At 45.0% G+C, this 21,872-nt stretch overlaps 1 long non-coding RNA gene across 2 annotated transcripts in view; it reads left to right on the forward strand.

Moving 5' to 3' along the window:
- The window catches only part of LOC124343409, a 50,800-nt gene that overhangs the window by 23,284 nt on the left and 5,644 nt on the right, over positions 1-21,872 (forward strand). Inside the window, exons 4-7 of one of the 2 annotated variants that reach the window (XR_006919244.1) lie at positions 3,250-3,590; positions 4,363-4,489; positions 10,960-11,098; positions 18,191-18,193. This is a non-coding gene — a long non-coding RNA (uncharacterized LOC124343409). Of the gene's footprint in view, positions 1-3,249; positions 4,490-10,959; positions 11,099-18,190; positions 18,194-21,872 lie in introns of both variants that reach the window. The other variant, XR_006919243.1, reaches the window with a different exon arrangement.

Here is a 21,872-nt window from a genome sequence, read left to right on the forward strand (position 1 = left end):
GGAAACACAGATTTCATTTTATATTCCGACAAATAAAGTGCCGGGTATTTTTACATTTTTTTTTCCGTCGCTCCGGACGGGCGTGTCGTTAGCTGAATCCGGTCGAAAAATTATACTGAAAGGAATGAAAGCGGGTTGTGAAGGGAAGGGAGGAGGGGGGTGGGTGGGGTGGAACGTCAAATCAAATGACCCCCCCTACGCAAAAATGAACACACTGTTGAATCGAATAATAATACTAAAAAAAGAAAAATCATTCCTCCTTGTCTCCTGGTTTGTGGCGTGCGTGCCTAGCTCTTTCTTTCTTTCGTATCATTCCACCTTTAATTGCGGCCGAAATAACAAGACACGAGTCCGGGACAAAAGAGAGAGAGAGAGGGGTATTGTGTAAGAGAGACTAGATATTACAATGCTGATGGACTCTGCGCTGTTTCATACATAGTGATGTACCTGGAGAACATAGAGTCGTGTGTGCGTATAAATGTATATGACGAATGGTAAAGAAAAAAACTGGGAAGGTAAAGAAAGCAGGACAAAAACGAGAACACGTGCAGAGAAAGAAGAAAGGGATTTTTTTCGGAGGCTTCCTGTTGGTTCTATCAACAATCGCAGATTGTTCGGGAATGAACCAGACGAGAGAGAGAAAGAGACCGAGGGGCCAGTGACATCTGACATCTAGGTCTTTTTCCCTCCTCCCTGCTCATTTTCGTTCCTCAAAACTGTATTACGTCTCCGCCGAGATGAGGTACGAGGATCAAGATGGGCTCGTAAGACGTGATCGGCTAACGGAACTATATCCTTGTTTCCCGTTATGACCGTAAACCAAAAAGCAAACAAAGCAAAAGTCTTTTCACAAAGAGAGAAAGAGAAAAACACAACACACGAAATGGGAGAAAATAAAATTGGGCGGACGGCAGTTCAAACTTGATACTGGCGCAGTGTGGGGTACTACATATTTATTCGGATCACCTGATATGCTTAATTGTTATGCACTATAGAGTTACACCTTTTACCAAAATTGAGTCTTTGCCCCTCCGCCAAAGTTGGGAAAAGTTGTTGGCCGCCCAATTTCATCCAGCGAAGCAAAAGGTGGTAAAACGTGATCATGTTATGGTGCTAACGTCGAGCCTTTTTGTTTTTTTCATCTTTTTCTTTTTGGTTCGTCGTAAATCTTAAGTCGCGGACGCGGTGGAGCGTGAGCCCGACACGTGCATGCCTAATTGTATCCAATCGAGTGGACGTTAGCCGGACTAGCCATCTCTCCGTCTTGAAACACCTTCCCTATTTTTCTGCCATCACCAGAACCAGCACCAGCACCACCGATCGCGTTATTACCAACTTTAGAGCACCAGCAACTCTCTCTCTCTCCCTCTCTGTTTTGTTTCCCTTTTCGATGGCCCGGCCGATTCGTCACGAAATAAAACGAGTTTCTGAATAGGGCAACGTTTCCGACATTTCTCGGGGCTCTTGCTTGATGTATTATCGACCAGTCAGTCGCCAGCTTGCCCAAAGTGTTGTGTGTACGCTGCCCTGTTGTTGTATGTGTATCGAGCATTTGGGCTCCAAAATGCGTTTTTGATATTCATGAAATTCCAATGCGAGGGGGGGGGATACTTTTTTTTTCTTCTAGGAAATGAATCTGCTTCTGGAGGACGTTGGGCACACACACATAGACGACACCAACGGTGGATCACACTGGATCGCACCGAAATACAAAATGGTGTTGTTGCTCGGCCGGTTTTGCCAACCGGAGCCGCTCGTTTTCTTTGTTTTTTTGTTTTTTTTTTTGTTTGTTTTTTCGTGTCGAAGAGAAGAAGAAAGACAACTCGATTATTTCGACGAACCTTTCTGACCTCAACGCCTGTCGTGAAACGTTTTTGTAGCCAGGGCCTCCCAGGACTGGTGATGTATGTGACCCAACTCTCTCCGAATTTTTCTCCTTTTGTGTGTGTTATTTGGGTTTGGTGCGCGCTTGGTGTTATGGCAGATTGTAGCTATGAGTGCTAGTCGTCGGTATAGTGTTTCAACGGCCAGAAAACACGACGGCCAACACGGCGTATAGTAGGAGCGCAGGGAGAGAGAGGGAAATTCGTTCCACTATTGAGATTTCCTGGAATGTTTGGGGGTTGTTTTTTTCTTTTTCGTTTCGGTTGTCCCGCGAGAGAGCCAACAAAACGCAGAGGCTCGTCGACGCGGCTTCAAATTTCACAGGAAATTTCCTCATTTTGAGTCTTTTCTTTTTTTTTTTTCTTTCCATCACTTTTTCACCTCCCGAGTTTCTCTCTGTTTCACTCAATCTCTTCGCATAGCGGCCGGCCCCATTAAGAAATGAACATAACAAGCACACACACACACACACACGCACGCCAACAACTTGTCTTCCTCTATTTTTCCGCCCTTCTTTCCCCCCTCGACTTTGTCGCTTATGTATATATCCCTGTGCGGGATATATACTGAGCCCAATTTCTTTTCTTTCTCTCTCTCTCTCCCAATTATCCGGGAAAATGAAACGAGACACTCTGTCCGACTTGATGGTAATCTATTCTGCCCTGTTCGTTATGAGCCAAACGCACTGGGCGAAGGGAAAAAAAGAAAAACAAAAAGGGCGGCAATCATTTGGAATACGAATTTTGTTCGGGTTTGACTGAATTATTTTCGCCCCCACCAGACCAGTTTTGCCTCGTTTACTTCTCCGCCAAATGTCAGCAGAAACAGCAGCAGCAGCGACATAAAACAGAAAATGCCGTCGCTGATAAGCCATTAACGATGAGATGGCTCGACGTCATCTTAATCATTTAAATGAGCCTTTCGTATCTTAAACAAACAAAATGTCCCGTTGGAGTTTTTTTTTCTTGTTTTGCTTTCGGTGTAGACTAGGATCGGTGGTCGGTGGTGCGAGTCGAATCGACTTGGAAATTTCTTGGTGAAGAAATAGGAAAAAAGAAAAATAGAAATGGGGAAACATTTCTGAGCGATTCATTTCAATCACGTTGGACACATTTTAGATTGAACCAGCAGCCAGGGAGAAGTCGAAATGTAGGAAAATAAATAAATAAATCAAGTAAGAACTTGGTGAAATAGACAAATCAAATGAGGCATCGAGCGAATAGGACCGGTTTTATCTGTTAGCTAAGATGATTGATGGTATCTGTCTGTCTATCATCGGTGTTACCGTTGGTAACGGATGGAAATCGTGCTCTGGGGCCCTTGATTTTGTACTAAATGTTGTTGTTGTCTGTTTTGTGTTGACAGAATATCGGTGGCGGCTGGAGGAGAACGAATGGAACAATGAGGAAAGGAGGCGTTCCCCTTCCATCCATCCCAGCAGCAGGAAGTCGATCGGCTGAGTCGTTGGCTCTTTTGATATCTCCCCAGTCGGGACTCGGGAGAGAGAGACAACACGGAGAGTTGCGGCGAATGGAAGAAAAAATAAAATAAAAATAAAAATGAACGCCAAAAGATTCCGGATGAGCGCGCGGACATGCAGCCCCCCTTAACTGCACTCAACTCGGAGCGGATGGGCGGATCCTTTTTTATTCCAAGACGAACTCGATTCACCTCCATTTTGGCCGACTGCGACGACCAGGTAACAGGTAAGAAAAAATCCATCCAAATAACAACATGTACAACAATAACCCACCCAAGAAAGTGGAGGGGTGGGATATCATCTTTCGCTATTAGACGCATCCAAAAGTAGTAAACTTGAATTTCTTTTCTTCAAAATGAAATAAAATAAAATAAAGATAAAAAAATAAAATAAAGTCAAACAAGACGGAGAGAGGGAATATGGCACATCATCAGTCCGTGATTTCTTTTCCCACTTTTTGTTGGGTTGTTACCGTGTTTCCTCACTCAGCGCGCAATGTCTACTCCCTCCATTTCCCAGTTGTTCATTATTTAATTTTTTTTTTCCCCGTCGTCCTTCCCGCTGGCTTTTCTTTCTTTCTCTCTCTCTCTTTCTCTCTCCTCTTTATCCGGTCCGTGTGTGTGTGTGTGTATCGACGACTAGACGAGGGATTGTGTTTGCGCGCATGCCCGTCCGTCGCTCGTGTGTCTGGGGCCGAGGGTTTAAAGCAACGCCAGCGTCGTTGTCTAGCCCGCAGTCTTCCGCTGGCTTCTCGACACTGCACACCTACTACTTGTACCTTGTACCTCGGGTCTGCCGAAAATTTTTTGGACCGTTTCCTTCCATCCTCGTCATCCCCCCCCCCCCCTTTTTGTTAAAGCCAATTGCCTCCCCTCATTGGTTCGTTCGCTGTTCTTTTTCGCCTCCCTCTCATTCGTCTTGTCCTCTCTCCCGATATTACACGCCTTCGTCTCTTAAGACTTTGGTGATGGAATTATACATTAAAGTGTTGTGTGTAGACACTGTCGGCTCATCAATCCTGATCATCATCATCCCAGTGAAAAACCCAGCGCACCTCCAAGGAAAAGTTCCAGCTCTCGGCCCAGCCCAACTTCAGTCAACTTGTTTTGGGAGGAATGCACAGAGGTTAGTTATTGCTTGGTTTCTATTCATCTTTTTTTTTCTGTCTTCTTCTTCCTTGAATTTTCATCCCCCCTCAACCTCAACAACCGACAATTGATCTATCGAGTCGCCACACGACGACGACGTAAGGGAAGAAAAAATAGTTGAGGGCCGACTTTCCCTTATTGCTGTAGTCTCTTGCGCGTACCTCGCTGTACCTGGTATGACGGCGGTGCTGGTGCAGCCGAGAACAGGGAAACCTTTTGTGTCCTGCTGTCTTTTTTTCTTTCTCTCTCTCCTTTTTTTTTTTGTATTTTTGACGTCCGTCGTTTCGGAAAATAGGCGCAGTGGCGTACGAAGGAAGAAGCCAGTCCAGTTCTTTTCTTTTCTTTCTTTTTTTGCAGGAACAATAGTGAAGTCTACAAGGCGAAGAAGGGAGAGAGACTTCTCTCTCTCTCTCTGTGCTGTGTGTATACAAATCACATCGAAATATATATTTATATTCAATTCTCTTGTTGTTTGGGACGGAGAATGGACCACAGGGCTCTAGGGGGAGACGGCATTCTGTGCAGAGGCTCGTGAGTCGTGACTGTGCGGGGGCATGGGCTCTTAAATATCTATTTATACGTGTATAAATATGTACGGACTATGCAGTCGAAATGGAGGGAAACCTTAAGCTTATAACACCCTCCGAGCTTCACTCTCTTCTCTTCACTCTATCTCTCTCTCTCTCGCCATCTATCATCCTCTTTTCTATGGCGCAAGCAACGAAGCCTTACATCTTCCCCCCCGAGTCATTTTTACGGAGAATCGGTGCGCTGCAACCGCCGCGCTGGTGGAGCCCAGCCGGAGCGTTTCAACGTCAACTTAACATTGAATATTTCCACTGCGTCTTGTATATGTATATTGAATGATGGATTTGGATAATGAGCCTACCTGCATTGGCTGTCAGGGAGAGACCAAAAGGCAGTCGACCCTTTTGTGTTGTTTGGGTCGGGAGAAAGTTTGGGTCGGCGCTCCGGGAAACCAGCTCAAAAGTTAAACCCTCTCCCACACCGGCGCTCACAAATGAAAGCAAATTCAATTCAGCCAAGAAACACGAGAGAGAGAGAGAGAGAGAGAGAGAGGAAAACGGTGTATGGGGGTTGTTGTCGATTCTAAACCGACACCTGTTCTTTTATTCCTCGTCATTAATTGATCAGATGCTGCTGCGTGCTCCAGGATATCGTTCTGGTCCTTTCGTTTCCCCCCCCCCATTTTTGTTTTTTCTTCTTTGGATTCCTTTTTTCTTTTTTTGACCGGATTTTTCCCCTGACGAAATCGATCATTAAGGTATTTCCTGGTTGGGTGAATTTGAGTCCACTAGTACTCATTAGAGCGTGACGGCAACTCGGTGGGCGCAGATCGTCGACAGTCAGGTCACGGCCATTTTTTCTTTTCTTTTTCTTTCTTGTTCTTTCCCCGTTTTGTTTATCTTAGATTTGATCGTCATCCCAGCTCTTTTCTTTCATTGACGTCAATAAAATACATTCAAATCGCTGGTGCGTAACTTTGAGACAACCGTTCCCGTCGTTTCGATAGCACCGCCTCAGCACAACTCCCGTACGCTCTTGTTTGACAATTTGAAATGTAAATTGTCGCGCCAAATTCAAAACATTTTTCCTTTTTCTTTTCCTGTTATTTTGCCTTGCGTGTTTTTCATCCGGTTGGTTTTTTTCTCGACGTTTGTTGAGAAAAGGAAAGGGTCTGAATGGATTGAGAGAGGACCGAGTGGATCGGCAACGTCAGCCAATCCGCTCGCCCATTAATTCGCCGATGCGCTGCCTTTTGAACGGATAGAACACGAACGAGAATTTCTTTTTCTGTCTTTTTTAAATTTTTTAACGATTTCTGATGGCGGTTGTGACATTTGCCTCGCTCTCTTCCGCCCTTATTCACAGTATCTCTCGTGAAACGATATCACTGTGTGTGGGTGTTTCGAATGATAATCCCTCCCATCCTGTCTATATGTGCGCCACCACCAATCCCCCTTAACGTTCCCTGCACACCCGTGTGTGTGAGTGTGTGTGTCTCTCTGTGTGTGCGGTGTATGAATTATTGATTGATAAGCTAGTCGCCCATTTTTTCCCCTTTTTTTCTTTTGTTTGAAGTCTCTTTCCCCTCCTTCCGTTCCGGGAGCCCTCCCGGCGATCCAATAAAGAGACTTTTGGTCACACATGGACGAACCCATATATTATCCCGCATAATCCTATCCATTAAGCCTTGCCTCTCTGGTACCGAGCCACTGTCTCTAGCTCCATCCACTGCCGTTCGTCATACATCTGCAGCTTCTTCTTTTTCTTTCTTTCTTTTATTTTTATTTTATTTTTCTTTCTTTCTCTTTTTGTCGCATCCGGCGATTTTACAAGCGCTCATAACATGCGCGTCTACACTGTTTTTATGCGCACAAAAAAAGGCATAGAACCGCAGGAATGGTCGAAAAAAAGGAGGAGGAAGAAGAAGAAGAAGCTACTGTGTATAGATATGAAAAGAGGGATACAAAAGAGCCTAGCGAATGAGAGAAAGAAAAGAAAATGATAATCATAAAAAAAAAAAAATGCACATAAAAAAAGAAAAAGAAGCCTTTTCCTTCCTTCCTTCTCCCAGACCCGTATGGAATTTACACAGCGACTTACGACCGTGTGCGGATACCCGCAAGATGAGGGGGCCATATACTGTATATATATATATATTGTATATATTGTATACTAGTGTATATCTTATATATATATAGTGTGTGTGTGTGTGTAGCTGTAGTCGTCGATAACTCTTTTTCTCTCCCGCACGTTCCGGTTGCCACCGAATCTCTCCCGGCCCAATGGAAATGAACTCGGGGACATGCACATGCGGACCCATCACGAGTATCCCACAGCGAATATAATGGAATCGTTAACTCACAAACATGTGAGTGAAGAGGGAAAAAAAGAAAAAAGAAGAAGAAAGGAATGAGAACGAGGAAAGGACAGACGAGACACACACACACAAAGGAAACCTTACGTCGTGCATTCTGGCATTGCCAATGGTGACTGAAGAAGAAGGTGACTAACGACCCGCAACGGTTGTAACAGTAAAAAAAGAAGAGAGAGAAAAAATAGAAGGAGCGACAAGTCAAAGAAGAAGACCCTCAACAGAGGAAAAAGAAGAAAGGAAGAAACAGATAAAAGGGGACAAAAGAAAATGTAAATATAATCAAAGACGGGTGAGGTGCCAGGGTGGGGTGGAGAGAATAAGGAAACCCGATTCACATGTACGTGATCGCCGATTCGGCGTACGAAGCGAGAAAACCCAAAGGTGCGGCTTAATTATATTTCTATCAAAAATGTGACCGAAACCAAAAGTCACACTCATCAATTTATTATGTACATACATTTTTTTGCTGTCCTTCTAGAGTTTCTTTTATATTATTATTATTTTTTTGGGTGGGTGGGTTTGTCGTGTGAGTGCCGTGTGTCCTCGTTGACTTGTCCCTCAATTCTCTCCCGTAAATGGTCACTTCCGTCGACGTGGGTGCGTGCATCTCTTTGTGCCTAGGCACTATATAGCGACTTGTTTGTTCTGATCAAATATTTGTTTGATTACCGACGCTCTTTTCTCTTCTTCTACTTCTTTTTCTTCTTTTTCCACTCGTCAGTGCGCGCTGCTCCTCTATGGATTCTTGTGTGGAAAGACAACAACTCGCGCGCAATCCCCCACAGAAACGTGAACAATTTTTGAGGTCCCCCTCTCCAGCCTATGCGACGGAGGGCCTCGTTGCGGACTCAATGTATGTTCGATGGGCGTCGCTGTATTTCGTTTTTTTCTTCCGCCCCACCATTGGCCTCTCTTATTCGAGCCTGGCACAATGGCTTCCTCCTTTTGTTGCATCGAGTGTCTGTAGAGGTCTCTCGACAGTCGTCTGGCTTCCTTCCTCTCCTGGTCGATGCAACTTTCTTTTGGCTGCTTTTAATTCGATATACATTCCCTTTGCTCTGTTTGTGTGTGTGTGTGTGTGTGTGACAGCCTGTGCCTCGTCCCCTCACCTGTCCGCGCGAGCCAGGCAGTTCGTTCTCCTTTTTTGCGTTTGTTATTTTTTTTTATCGTCTTGGTTGTCAACGTTACGTCCTTTCTTTTTTTCTTTTTCTTTTTTCTTTTTATACGGCGTGTCGTGTCAGTGTATGTGGAAGCTATAAAGAAAACAACAGTGCGCGGAGGCATCGGGAAATTACCAAAATGAGAGGGGGAAAAAAGAAAAAGAAAAGAGAAAAGGGAAAAAATCTCACAAATCGTGACGAGTTCAAACCGCAGCTACTGGATGGCTGTACAGATCACCGTTAGATCAGGTCGTCTATTCCCCGGTTGGGTCCCCCTTTATTTTCAGTTTGGTTAACGCAGCAGCTAATATTCTTTATCAAAAAGTCCCTTTTTTTTCGTCTGAAACTTCTTTTTCTCTTTTTCCCCGAGTCGAATTTTGTGGCTGCTGAGGGCAGACGAGGGGGTCAAAGTCTTTGGGTCGATATCAAGAAAAACTTTTTCTTTTTTCCACCTTTTTTTTATTACGTCGCCTTTTACAAGACAAAGAAGAGGAACAAAGTATTCGAGTAAACATGGTGGCAATCGAGAGATACCAGGCCGAACCTTCATGTTCTTCTTCTTCTTCCCACCACCCAGAGTCGCCCACATATAAACCCTCAACCCGTTTTCCATTTTATTTAATTTTTCAGGGGAAAAAAAGAAAGAAAAGAAAAATAGAACACGAGATAAAAAAAAAGAAAAAAATAACAGGTCCCTTGCAAGTTCGTAGAAGGCAATACGAATGGATCAATGTCGTCTAGAAAAAAGTAAATCGACGACGACGACGACGACGAATTTAACTATGGGAAGTGTCGTCGAGCTGCGAGGGGGAAATAATGATGATGGAAGGGCCATTCGAATTTGTGTTGTCTCGAGTGTTGTATGTCTGTGGTTACGTGTGTGTGTCTACGTACGATCCTTTTGATTTGAAAATGAGCGAGCAGCCGACTATGAGTTGTTGCGTGTCGACTGTACTACCAGACGGACAGACAAAAGGAAGGCGTTTGTTGACCGAGATAAGAAGAACAGAACAAAAACAAAAACCAAAAAAATATAAAAAGGGAAAACATCTAACGAAGTGACAAGTTTCAATCAAAAGAATCACCAAATGGTCGATGTGTGAACATTTTCTGGCCTCCTCTCGCAACTCTCTCCCGTTTCCTGTAACGTTTTTTTTTTGTTCTGTCTCTCCCCCCCCCCCCCCCCCCCCCACTTCCATCTTGAACAAATTCAAATATTCAAAAAGGGAATTTTGTTGCGGTGGAGACGGGCAACGCCCATCGCCAGTGTAGTTTTTTGTGCAATGCTTTTTCCTGTGTGTGTGTGTGTGTCTGGCGTTGATGGATGGAAGCCCAACTAGTTAATGTCTGTCCGTACCATTTGATTCAGACGATACGCCGCCGCCACAAAAAAAAAAACTTATCGCGCTGGCACATTTGATTATATTGGAGAGAAAATTGTCTTCCTTCGTTTAATTGATTAAAGCTGCTCCGTGACAGAGCACACCACATCCAGTGTGGATTATGTACATAACATTTTGCGTGAGTGAGCATTAACACACTCACACACACACACAAGTTTACAAATGCTCAATTCTCCTTATTCTCCCCCCTGTTGTTTGCAAATGGCGCCGTTGCTTGTCGTCAGCATCAATTGTTGTTAGGAGTCGGGAGTCGAGCCTATTGTTTCCGGCTTTCCGAGATTGTGGCCGGTTGCCATGAGCGGCGACGTTGCTATAATGGGTTAATTAGTGAGCAATGCAACGGAAAAAAAGGGGGAAAAACGACGGGCAAGTTCGTGGCGGCGGCGTTGCTTAATGGCAAATGTGTGGGGCGCTGCAAAGGATCGACCCACTTAGTAGCTCGGTAATGATCCGTCGGGAAACCCAAAAGATTTATCCCGCATATACATATTACAGTCGAGATAAGGAATTGAAACAAGAGTTTGGCCGCTGCCTCTATATAAGAGTTTACAACAATGTTTGGTGTTGGGAATGAACTACGGAGCAGAGAAAGGGGATGCCACCATTTGATATAGGAACAGGAATCTGGAATGGAGGCTCTCGTGTAACCGAGAGACATCACGCAATCCGCCATTGTATCGTGCAGCCTTTTTTTTTTTAGAGGGGGGTCTTCTAAATCTGTCGAGGATTTGCGCTCGACGGGATGGACTAAATCTAAGCGCTGCTCGCATAGCATTTTCGTGTGTATTTGAGGTTATTACGCCCGTACATCCTCTCTCTCTTTCTCTCGCTCTTGCCGGAACTGATTTCCATTTGATTAAATCCATTTGAACGGAAACTACTTGCGCTGATAATTCCCCATTTCGACGTGACTACCACCGCCCTTGTCATTTTGTTGGGTATTCAACGACAATTTTCTTTTTTCTTTTTTTTTTCTATTCAGGATCGTTCGTGAAGCGGCCATCTTGTGGACGCCGTGATAACGAAATGGCGTCGCCCCAGCACGATAGAACGTTCGGGAGAAAAGGCGCTGCCAAACGCTGCGAAATGAACAATCCTCGTCGGTAGAGCCCACGCCACCGGTAAGTGTGAACGAAAAATGTGTTGTGTTGCATAAAAGAATGATGTGTGATCGGTGAGCCGACGCCGTGCTGGGTGTTGGTTCTACATAACGGGTGTTGCTGCAGTTCAGTAGTAGGAGTAGTAGTGGGCTGGCTGTGTGTGTATATATAGACTCATCTTTTCTTTACCTGGTTCCACTCCATTTTGGTCGTGAACATTATTACGTACCTGATCAGGAGCTTTAATGAGACTCATTGGAGAAGCCGTTAAGGGTCTCTGTGATCATCATCGTCATCATCGCCATCGTATTTCAACTCCAAATAAGGGGATGGAGGCAGGGATGGAGAATTGGTAGAGAGAGAGAGAGAGAGTTATAGGACCGGCGGCGTTCAACGGACGCCGGACCCAGAAAAATAATAAAATTTAAAATCAAAAGAACGCCCCGTTCTCTTTGTCTGTGTAGACGTTACCTGTGTGTGTGTGTGTGTGCTGATTATGTGTCACATGTACATCGTCGAACGAAAGTTGCCGGTTCTTCTTCTATTTTGTTTTTCTTCCTCCAACAATTTTTGAGGGTGTGGGAAAAAAAAACAAACGTCGAAGTTAAAAACCCTAATGAGGTTATAAGGTTTCCCCTGGCTGATCTTTTTTTTTGTTAGATGATGGCATCTTCGTGCCGCATGTCGATCCGAGATATTTGTTGATTACAGACGCGGTAAATACCCCAAGTCGTTCAAACACACGCAACTTGTCCGGCCCGTGAGTTAAAAAAAAAAAGACGATGGACAAGTTGGAGCGCTGCTGCTGGGACCGAGAAAACCCAAAAGGGAAATTTGACGATGATTGCATTCCGTTGGTAGCGTCATACCCTAGTCCAATCATCTTTGCTCGAGTCGTTTGAGTCCAAACGAAAATGCACAACAAGTCAATGGGAAATGGAAGGGAATTTTTTTTTTCGTTTTCTCTTGTTTTGTTTTGATGACGCCCGTGTGCGGTATAACTTAATTCGACTCAACCAAAAGAGTTCGTCTTCCTTTTCCCTTTGTCTCTTTCTAGCAATCGAATGTCAGGGTCTAATGCTCATTCATTTTCTTCGTTTTGTTTTTGTTTTGTTTTTTTGTTTTTTTTCACCCGTTTGGAAAATCCCGGGGCCGGTTGGTGGTGGTGGTGACGACGCCGCCGCCGCCACCGCCGCTTCTTTCTTTTTCTTTCCAACCGTTTGCCTCCGCCGGTCCGAGTCCAAGGCCGCGACTAATCCAGCCCCTTCTCCTCCCCCACATCCCCCCACCAACCGAAAAAAAAAAAAAAGGTGTATGGAGCACCTTTGCTGCTGCAGTCGAGACTCTCTCACGGTTATTCACGCGTACCACTCTGGACGTCTAGGCGTTGCATTCCCGCATAGTTTTCGTCCTTTCCTTCTTCTTCTATTGAGCGGTGGCGGGGGTATATCATCTGACTCTCTCTCTCTCTCATTCTCCCTTGATTCGTCGAAAGAGCACGTTGAACTTTTTGAACGGGGGGGTCCCTCTCACTCGAACGTGGCCAAGCGCTGCTGCTGCTACGTACCACGTCGATGTCGGCACGTTGAAATTTTTGTTTTTTTTCCCCCATTTCTTTTCCCCCCTTGGTCGTTCTGTACCAGTTCCCTTATAAGGTCGCCTCAAAATGATTCGACAAGGCGCACAAAACATCTTTTTTTCTATTTTTGAAGAAGAAGAAGAACCACCTGTTTTTTTTCTTCTTCTTTGCGTGATGAGGATCTTTCGTGATGAGTAGCGACGTTTCCGTCGTGTCAGCGCGGCCCACCTTTTCAACTTACCAGCCGACCGAAACGTTACCACCGAGAAGAAGAAGAAGAAGAAAAAAAGGAATCTGAAAGAGATGGTGGGAGAGAAGAGAGAAGAGGACGAATAAGAAGAAGTCGGAGAATAATAATAGTTGTAGACAATCGTGCAGCAGCGTGAATTCCCCGATTCTTTTTTTCTTCTTCTCTCCATCTGGAGGAAAAAAAAGAGGGCGCTCTAAACAACAACAACAACAACAACCGCACGACAAAAAAAAAGAAGAGGAAGAAAGGCGAAATGAAAAACATTTGGGTAAAAGAAGAAGAAGAAGAAGAAGAGGTTTTATAAGCCTGCGGGAGCTGCTGCTGGTGAGGGAGCCAACTTACCTTGACCAAGGACGTTGTGACGTCACCACCAGCAGGATGTGAACATGATCGTAAAATATAATCATCTCTCCCCTTTTTCCCGCCTCTCCACTACTCTTTGGCTTGATCCCGAGTCCCGACCGAAGAAGAAGATGAAGAAGAAGAAGAAGAAATTTCCGAGTTTTCCAGAGGTGTGTGTGACTGGGGTGGGTGGGTGGTACCTGGTGGTGGTGGTTGGATACAAGAGGAGGACGCCTATGGTTTGAAAGAAAAGAAAAGAAAAAAGAGAGAGAGAAAAAATGCGTTTAATTGATATAACGATTCCTCCTTTTTCTGGAACCGCTTGGAATGCCTTCGTGTGTCATTTAAGGTCTTTTTATTTTTACTTCTTCCCATATTTTATTGTCGGTTAGGAGAGAATGAGCCCAAGAAGTGGATGATGAAAAGAGGGGCCAACCGAGAGAGAACTGGATAAAGCAAGTAGTAGGGGAAATAAAAGCTTTAGAGTCCTCCAAGGGGAACAAAAGTGGCAGCCAAGAAAGACGAAGAAGAAGAAGAAAAAGAAAAAGAAGAGAGAAAAAAAGAAAGAAAGAAAGAAGTCCGGTAACGTTTTTCCAACGCAGTCCCGTCCGAACCGGATGAATCAAACTCTAATAGCGATGACGGAATACGGTGGTCATACAATCGAGTCGAAATGCAGCCAACAGCAGAGGCCCAGAGTTGCTGAGTCACTTCCAAAGCCGCCCGCTCTTCCAGCAGCGCTGGAAACAAAAGAAATAAAGAAGAAAAATGAGGGGAAAATCCTGAACCAAAAAACAAAATTCAATAGAATTGGACATCCGCGAGAGACTCTAGCTACTACTACTCCGGCGGACAGCACCGTTGACAAACAACAACAGGTTTCGAAAATATTAACCCAAAAAAAAAAACTCTCGGCATGAAAGATTAGTCCGTGCGATGATGGAATTTCCAGTCCATGAACCGGAATCTAAAAAAAGAAATAAATAAACATGTAGTATTCCCCCTCGTGCCAAAGCCGGAAGGGCGTTTACCTCTCGACTGTCAAAAAAAGGGGAAGAAGGAAAAAAAAGAGAAAAAAGATTTGTGTGCGGCTGTAAAAAAAAGCCCTCCCGTTTCACTGCAAGGGCCGTCTAGTCGCTTGTTCTCTCCTCATCCGCTGTCGGATTGCAACCGAAAAAAAAACAAGGACAAATCCGGGGGCCAGGAACAAATAATCAAAAGAGAAAAAAAAAAGAAAAAAAGGCGGAATGACATCATCCGAACGTCAACTGGAAAGTCGGCAGGAGCGGATCTCGATTCTAACGGAATCAATAGCCGAGGACGGATCGAGCCAAACACGACAAACGGAATAGGATGGCGTGTAGAGCCAAGCCAAAGGGGCGTCGATATCGGTCGTATCCCCCAACTGTTTATCTCTCCGATCCATCTAGATTGTCGGTTCATTTCCTCTCTATTCACGTTGCACGGGCTACTACTACATTTACTATAGACTGGGCTCGTCATTTTCTCTCTCTTTCTCTCCCACGGTCCAAATGATTTGATGATCGTTATCCCAACTTTTGTCTCTTTTCGCCGACCGGCCCTCACGGTTAAGAAAACTAAATGACGCCCTACTCGCCAGCAGCAGCAGCAGCAGCAGCAGCAGCATCGCAGTTTTCTGTTTTGTTTCCAACTTTAGTAGCCAATCGATTGTTTGCTGGGAACTCGTATCGGGGGAAATGTATCTACGCCGGCTGTCTAACAAAACTGCATGGCGGTGCATACGCGAGCCCTTGTTACGACTCGCCCACGATTCAGCCCGGCTCTCGTTATCTGCTCGAAATATAAAAAAAAGAAGTGCGCAGGCAGTGTAATAGTGCTGTGCTGCTGCTGTGTGCTGCATGTGTGTGTGTTCTCTTTTTTTTTATTATTTTTCCTGTTTCTTTTATACACACACTGTGTGTATGTGTGTACCGGGGCTGTGCGTCATTTGGCCAGGACCGAAAAGGACGCCAGAGAGAAACTCTGGTGGCGTTTTCTTGTTTTTCTTTCCCCCCAGTATTTTTATTTTATTTTATTTCTTTTCAAAAAGGAGGAGAACTCGGGGAGGTCGCTGCAGCTGTTTTGGCACACCAGCGTTTCTGTATACTCGTGGCTGTATCATTTCTAAATGTGTGCATGCTTGTGGGTGTGTGTGTGTGTGTCGGCCGCGTGTGTGTTTATATGTGGAGAGAGAGAGAGTCTATCTATGGTTCTGCTATACCGGCTGTGCCCAGTGTATCAATGTGCTGCCGCATTAGATCACCTCTCGAAAAGATCACCCCATAGACAATCTATTTGAATGTGACACATTCTCTTTTATTTTATTTTTTTTTGCCTCAACTCGGTCATTTGGGTCTCGGGAAATTGATTCGATGTGCCAATAATTCAAAGGCGATTGGAGAGAGAGAGAGAGAGAAGACAGTTGACACTTGTGTCCATTCATCCAACGGGTTTCGTCCACCTGGTTAATAAAAGCCAAAGAGTTCGTCGTATCTGGCAGTGAGCCATGTTAACATTTTTCCTATCTCCTCCCCCCCTTCGTTTAAACAAACATATGGTCACCTCATATGGTCAAACGTAATTCCCTACTCTTGTTGAATGTATAAATACCCCGTTTTTGAACCCTTCGCAACTTTGAACGAAGATAAAAACTGATAAGAATTTGCCCGAAAATTAATATCGTGAAAAATAAATTTCTCTTTTTTTTTTTGTTTGTTCGGGAATTGAGTTCAAGTTCGCGCCTCTCGGCCTTCCCAAAAAGACAAATCAACAGGGGGCATCTTCTTGTTCCATTTTGTGGTCGATGTTTTTTTTGTTTTTTGTTTCTTTTTCTTTTCCATTTCTCTCTGGCGTCGTTATGCGGTGGTGTCCCTTTATAGTGGCCGATGTCGTCGACTCTCGTTCGGTCGTCATCGGTGCTTGTGCCTGTTCCGGACGGAAACTTAACAGAAAGAGAATGAAAGAGTCAAATAAATTCTGGTCAAGAAAAAAAAGAAAGAAAAAGAATACGGCGAGGGGGGAATATAAAACTGAAAATTAGAAATAGAAACGCGCCAGTTGATTAGAACTGGTATTGAGCGGAAAAAAACAAACAAAACAACTAGATACCCTGAAGGAGAAAAAGGAAGGGTTTTCTTTTTGAACGACAAACGACCCGACGAAATTTTTATTTCCTCTGCGGAACGTGAATTCACGAAATTTTATTTGACTTTTAATTTTTTCTTTTTTTTTTTTTTTCAATTTCTCAAATGAATTTTCGGTTTTTTATCAAATCGTGAAGGAAGTTGATGGGTCGGGAGCGCGCTTCTCCGCCGACACGGTTCCGTCACTCGAGAGGAAAAGGTAGGCAGGGACTTGGCCGCCGCAATGGCGCCAAAAGATTCGCAGCCCCGAGTTACTCAGTTGAAGTGGGGAGGAGAGAGACGAGAGAAAAACGGAGTTGAAAAAGAAAAAGACCTTCTTACTTCTTCTTCTTCTTCTTCTTTTTATGTTGTTGTTGTTCTGGAAGAAGCAAAAGAAGAAGAAGAAAAAAGAAGAATTAAAGTCAGCATCCTGGGCATCTGACTGAGAGCCCAGCTGCAGCAGCAGCAGCTCGGGACCGGCGCAAGTTTCGGGAGTCGGTAGAGTTGCAAGTTTGGACCGCTAGAGGTGCTGTCGTCTGGTCTGACGTCAGCCCCTTGAAACGGGAAAGAGAGGGGGGGGGGATGAATAACAACAGGCAGTCACGCTCGCTCAGTCGACAGTCTCTTTCCAGCTACCACCCTTCTCTCTCTCCCTTCTTTCTCTCTCTCTTTCTCCCACTTGTTTTTCATTCGGTCCAGACCCCGAAAAAGTCAAAAGGAAAAAGAAGAAGAAAAAAGTGTGCGCGTTCTGCGTGTGCGCGCCGTGTGGTGGATTGTGGTGGCGTGCGCTCCGGCAAGGCAGTCACAGTCCTCGCCCAGTTGCAGTTCACACCGGATCTCTCTCCAAGCTCTTTTTTAATTTTTTTAATTTTTTTTGTGTCGGTAAATTTTATTTTATTTTTTCTTCTTCTTCCCAGTTTTTGCCCCCCAGCAACGGTCGCAACCCTCCACATCTCATGTCGCACGTACCGAGTCACACTCTTTAGTGGAACGTTTTTTTTTTTCTTTTTCTTCTTTTTCGTTTTGGCATTTATCACGTCCCCCACAGCCAAACCGACAGAGATAAGAAACAAACAAGAAACCCAACTGAAACCGGAGAGGATCGTTTTTCCCTTTTTTTCTTTTCAAAATTCCTTTTTCTTCTTTTCTTTTCAAATTTCGAAATCGCAATCAGAAAAAAAAGAAACAAATTTGTGTGTTTGATTTATTGTGGTGAATTTCAGTGTCGTCCAAACAAGTTGAGTGCCTCCCTCGAAAAAAAAAAAAAAAAAAAGAAAAGAAAGAAAAGAAAAGATCGGGTGAGTTTAAATTTCAATTGATTTAGTTGGATTTTTGTTTTGTTTTTGGGGGTTTGGGAGCCGGGAAAACCACCCAAAAAACCACATTTTGATCGATAAAAAGGAGGCAAGAAGAAAAAGAAAAAGACGGTCGTGTGTTGGTTGGTCTCGGTTTTCGTGGTAATTTGAGTTTATGTGACGGGATTGGCGTTACGTTTCTCCCGCCCGCCAACATGTTGTGTCCTTCTCATGTAGAGTGGAACGAAACAAACACTCTGCTTGATTAGTAACAACTTTGGCTGCACGGAATGGGACAAAATGGGCAGGAGAAACAAGTTGAGCAAATGTGGCATGCCCAAGCCAGAAAAAAAGTACAAGCGGCCCATCGATTTTTTCTTTCTTTCTTTCTACTTCATTTCGGTTGGTGGATAGGGGAGGAGAAGGGGGGGGGGGGGACCGTGCGGGAGCTCCGGCCATTTTCTTGTTGTTTGCCTGCCGGTTTTTTTTTTTTTGTCATGTCAGTGTGTGTGTGTGTGTATAAGGGGTGTTCCCTTCACCGGCTTCATTATTTGAATTAATTTTTGTTCGGTTGCCATCTTATATGTATGCGTGTGTCAATAGAACGAAGAGGTTTTTTTGTTCTTTCGGATTATGTGATTGCAGTACGTGGAACTGAGCTCACGGTGAGTTCCGAGTTTGGTACGTGCCTTTTTCTTTTGCAAGTTTTTTTTTTTCCTTTTAGTTTAAAACAAGAAAAGAAGAAGAAAGGAACGGCAACCTTGGGGTCTGCCACCCGGTCATGCGGGTCCGCGCGTTTTATTTTTAGGTCGAAACGAAAATTCGCGGGAACCGGAATCGTTTAGTTGTTTTTTCTTCCCTTCTTCTTCTTCTTATTTTTTTGTCCCGTTACGTGTTTCCCCCCCCCCCCTTTCACTTGACGAGATTCTCCTCCTCCTCCTTTAATCAAATTCAAATGACGTGCATGTACTTGTAGGTGAGTGGAGGGGGGAGACAAGAAAGAGAGAGAAAGGAAGAGATTGAGTGGGAGTTTCTGTTGAAATTCAATCCCATTTGTTTCCCGTCCCAGTGCGGACAAGCTCCCGCCGTGGGGAAGAGGCAAGGACGTCGACGATGACGACGAACGACGTGATGTGGTTTTGCACGGCGTTTGACACGATCCTCTCCTCCCACCACTTACTCCGACCCGGGATCTTTGTCTTTTCTATTTAGATAGTAGTTGAGTTTAGAGAGATAATTAATGAATAATGACTCGATTCATTGTTCTTCTTCCTCTTTTGTTCATCTTGTGCGCTTCTTTCCATTTCATCCGTTTCGGGCTCCTGGCTGCTGTCGCTCATCTCTCTCGTCTCTCTCGGGTTTCTCCTCCGAGAGAGAAAGACAAAAAGATAAAAGTCCATCCGACCCTTTGCGCCATGTCTGTCGGTTAATTGAATTACACACGCAGCGAGTGAATGCGCTGGCTTCTACATATAGGAGCCGATTGGGGGGAAATAGGAGGGCACACGATGAGACAACACGAAGGAGAAAATGAAGGGCGGGATGGAAAACAAAAAGAGCAAAGAGAGAGAGAGACGACGACGCTCTCCATGTAGACTTGGCCTACTCTGCACTTCACTTTGTAGTTTCGCATCTAATGAAAAAAGAGAGAGAGGGACTGCACACACACACACACTTGTTTCAATTCGCTTACATAATTGTGCACGAGAGAGAGAGAGAGGCTGGCGCTAGCGCTGGCAGACTCTCTCCGGCCAAAAAAACAAAACCAAAAAAAGTTTGTTTCCCCCCTCCATTTCGCAATGGGGTCGCGCCCCAGCTCTCAAGTGGACGCCGAGATTGCCAGTCGCCCCAGTGTGGGTGGAGGACATTTGGTCGACACGAGAGAAAATATCTGAAGAAGAAGCGAAACAAAAGAAAGAAAGAAGAAGAAGAAGAAGTACATATAAGAAGAATTGCGCCACAGGGCGAATAAGAGAGAAAGAGAGAAAACTAGTTTCTTATCTAAAAGGTAACCTCGTTTCCTGGTGTTTCCCTCCGTGTAGATCAGCGTGCGTTTCACGTCGCATTGGCTATCTCGCCATCAAAAATCATCACTCTCCCCCCCATCGAAACGCCCGGCCGCCCAACCACCCCCCTTCCACCACCCTATTGCTTCAACTCCTCCGTGTGATCTGCCCAGCACTTGGGTAAGGCGGCGTTCTCTTGACGCCGTGTGGCGTCTCTCGCTCTTATCCCGCATCCATTTTAATATATCATCGCTCGCCCCAACCGAGTTCCCTCGTGACTCGTCTAGATTTCCACGATATATTTATACATATCTAATATCTCTCTCTCTCTCTCTCTTCTACCTCTTTCTCTCTCTCTCATCCGCCTGCACACACACACACACACACACAAGGACGGCCCTTTGTTGTGCGAGCGAGCTGGAGCATTTCTAGTCTATATGGACGACGTGTAATTTTATTTATATTCATCGGGACTGCCGTTTCTTCTTTCGCCTCTTTGCGCAATTTCCCTCGGCATGTGCACAAGGCGGGCCCAGCCTTTTTCGCCCGATTATCCAGCGCAGGCCACCACCACCGCGTCGTTTAGATTTTTTTTCTTTTCTCGTTACAGTCCCGCGTGTAGAGGCGTCGTCTCATCCCGATGGAATTTTTGCCTTTTTTTTTTTTTTTTTTGTTTTAATTCAATTCTAAAAACAGAACGAAAAAGAAAATTGAACCGGCACGAACGTTGGGTTGGTTTATTTCCTTTTTAGCCAAAGGAGAATAACCTTTTTTTCTTGTTTTGTATTTTCACATTTATTCAGCGCCGAGCATTACGCACAATCGATCCGGGATACACACACACACACTCCCTCCTTCTTCTTCTTCTTATTCTTATTCTGGCGTCGTGTATTTTACGAGTGTGTGCGTGTGTGTATGGGGGTGGGGTGATACTATTACTAGTAGCCAGCAGCCGGATTGATCGCATTTTTGCTTTGCCCCTCTTTTCTTGTCTGCCGTATTTTTTATTCACGACAGTGCACAATCCCTGCCGCTAAAAATAAATGGCGACTCTGTGCCAGCAGCAGCATTTGCAGCAGTGGCAGCGGCGCACTGTACGTGTACGGACTGTCCTCCTCCCGCGTGAGCGGCAGGGCGGATTTTTCTGTTCCCCTTCAAACCGACCGTGAAAGGTCAAACATCCAAATGCCCACGTGAGTCCCTTTTTTTTATCCCCGTGAGTGCCGTGTGCACTTTGAGGTGTGTTTCTGTAGCGAAAAAAATAAAAATAAAAATAAAAAGAGCCAACGAATTGGAGAGAGTCGACACAAGTTTGCTCCTTTCGTCGCTAGAGAACGTCATCAAGCCGACCTCCCCCTCATCCAACCCCACCCTTCCCACCCTCCCAGTTTCAACACGCAACTTCTTTTTGGGGTCCGCCGGTGTATCGCTTTCCTTTTTGGCTTTTCTCATTTCAATTCTTCTTCTTCTTCTTCTTCTTCTTCTTATTCGCCCCGTATAATTCTTTATTCTATTATTTTTTGCGTGGTTTCAATTGACGTTGCTGTCGTTTTCTTTTGTCGTCGGGACAGAAAGGCGGTCGTGTCGTGCGGGATACGCGCGGCGACGGTGGCAGCCGGGAATATTCGCGATGGGAGAAGGAGGGTGGGGGTGGGGGAGGACTGTGTCGTCGATGCGGATAACTCGGCGGCAGTCGAGCGTGTCGTCGTCTTTCTGGGCGATGTACGGCAGCGAGTTCCTCTTCTTCTTCTTTTGTTCTCCTTTCGTCTCTTTTGCAACCGGGAGAATAGAAAGAGAATAAGGAGAGAAGAGAAAAAGTCGACCGAAAACGAGGGGCGTTGGTCCCGTCACGGACTCATTCTCTCCTAACCCCCCCCCCCTCTCCACCTCCACCCCCTTTTTTTGTGTCGTGACTTATCACCGTGAACTGAAAGAGCAGAGGCAGAGGAGCGACGGGTCCCGTAGTTTTTCAAGTTTCTTTTTGTCATTTTCTTTTCATTCAAAAAGAAAGAAGAAGAAGAAGAAGAAGAAGAAGAAATGCTGTGGAAAACACACGAAATCCGCCTAATTTGAGCCGATTGACAGATAAGCACGTCATCTGCCGTCTAACTCATGTCAAGTTACACGAGTGGAAGCAGGAGATGAGAGAGAGAGAGGGGAGATTGATCCATTCCCAGCCC

Source organism: Daphnia pulicaria, chromosome 6 (assembly GCF_021234035.1).
Source record: "Daphnia pulicaria isolate SC F1-1A chromosome 6, SC_F0-13Bv2, whole genome shotgun sequence".
In the NCBI taxonomy this organism is placed as follows: Eukaryota; Metazoa; Arthropoda; class Branchiopoda; order Diplostraca; family Daphniidae; genus Daphnia; species Daphnia pulicaria.